Source organism: Amphiprion ocellaris, chromosome 12 (genome assembly GCF_022539595.1).
Source record: "Amphiprion ocellaris isolate individual 3 ecotype Okinawa chromosome 12, ASM2253959v1, whole genome shotgun sequence".
Lineage (NCBI taxonomy): Eukaryota > Metazoa > Chordata > Actinopteri > Pomacentridae > Amphiprion > Amphiprion ocellaris.
Window position 1 is genome coordinate 16,197,220 of NC_072777.1, and position 2,190 is coordinate 16,199,409.

Here is a 2,190-nt window from a genome sequence, read left to right on the forward strand (position 1 = left end):
TATTAAAGAAAAAAAAAGCCACCAAGTTGACATAGTCCATATTTATACCTACTGCTTGCTATACTGTCGGTGTGGGCAAGAACAGAAAAGAGGAGTGATGTGTTTTGGTAACCATTTCAGGCTTTTCTCAGGTTAGCATAAGTCACCTCTCCTTTTCTGCTTCTTGCCATTGTCAAGTGGCAAGAGCACTCAACATTTTCACATGAAAAGTTTATTCAGACACATTGGCTTTTGAATTTACCCAAAATCCAAATTAATACATACATGCAAAGCTTTAAGTGTCATTTCACCCAAAGTAAAATAACACATCTTGCTTACCTGCTCCATTCATAATCAGCCAATCGGATAGTTTTGTTTTTGTCCAGCTGTTAAAAGAACTTGACATTTTCTGTGTCCATCAAACCACAGTAATGCTAAATAGAACTTCATTAGTGCTCAGTTTTGAAAAATGGAATTTTACGCATTAAACAGTAACATCTGCACACCTTGACATAAAATGGATCACATAAACCCAAGATTCAATTTGTTGATCAAAAATATGCTGATCAAATTAAGCTGAGTGGAAAAAAGGAAATAAATGACCAATTAGAAGTGGAGGTCAGTGAAAAGATGTGCTTTGAAATTGGAGCTTAATTACCTTTAAGAATGAAAGCATTAAAAATGCTTAGGAAAAAAATGTCTTGGCAAATAGTCGAAATAGACTGTCCTGGGTTTAGGTTTAGGTATGTGTGAGCAATAAAAGAAGTTACACTGCCTGTCCAAAAAAAATGTCACCACCTGAACTTATCAGATAAGAGCCTTCCATTGGATAATTACTGCAGTGATGAATATGTTTCTGATGCAACAACTTATTTAACCCTAGCTGATGCAGTGAGGAGCTTCTTATTTCTTAAACAACCATGTTGGAAGATATATCCTGTGGTCACGGAAATTGTTAATCTGTTTCAGAAGGGTCAGATTATTGGCCTGTTTCAAGCAAAGAAAACAACTAAGGAGATTTCTGAAACTACAAAAATCAGGTTAAGAGCTGTACAACAGTACAATTAAGGGCAATGTTCTATAGTGAAAGCAAGAGCATTTCCACACTCACAATGCAAAGGGAACTCAAAGGATTGGGACTAAACAGCCGTGCAGCTCTAAGAAAACCACTGATCAGTGAGGCTAATCAGAAAAGAAATGGCTTCAATTTGCTAGGTAGCATAAAGATTGGACTCTGGAGCAATGGAAGAAGGTCATGTGCTCTGATGAGTCCAGATTTACCCTGTTCCAAAGTGATGGGTGCATCAGAGTAAGAAGAGAGGCGGATGAAGTGATGCACTCATCATGCCTAGTTCCTACAAGCCTGTGGGGGTCAGGGCTATGATCTGGGGTTGGTCAGGTTCAGCAATGTTATGTTCCCAAAGAAAGAGGTCAGCTATACTGAATGACCAGATCTTTATATCAATGGAGTTTTTCGTTCCTGATGGCATGGGCATGTTCCAAAATGGCGATGCCAGGTTTCATAGGGCTCATGGACTGGTCTCCACAGAGTACAGACCTCAGCCACACTGAGATTCTATGGGATGTTCTGGAGAAGACTTTGCACAGCGGTTCGACTGTCCTATCATCAATATAAGAGCTTGGTAGAAAATTAATGCAACTCTGGACATAAATGCTGTGATACTGCAGCTTATTGAAACGATGCCACAACGAATGCATTCCATAATCAAACCTAAGGGCAGTCCAACGAAATATTAGTGCGTGACTTTTTTTTTTTTTGGGCCAGGCAGTGTATTTCATGGGTCTAATATTTGCAAAAATTACACAACCTGAAGCAATGGTCTGTTTACCATATGATGCTCTGGGTGAAATATCATAAAATGCCTCATTGCAGCTTATTAGAAAATAAAAAAATCAATGTATATCTATAATCCAATCCTCCCAGTCTGTCAGCAAATCTAAAACACTTAACAGTTCTCAGTCCTGTCGAGGCATAGTGCTTCATAAGTTATATTCATCAGTTAGTGTATTATAGCTAAAAAAGTCAAAAAAATGTTGTCGCATTTTAAAATGAAAATCGAAAAACAGATATGACAATGTAGATATTTTAGTGATGAATGAATTTGTCAGTCAGAATGGAAATAAAGTTGCATGACATGAAATTTCAAAATGAAAGTAGTGGGCTTTCAGCTTAAAGTCTTACAAAGTCAC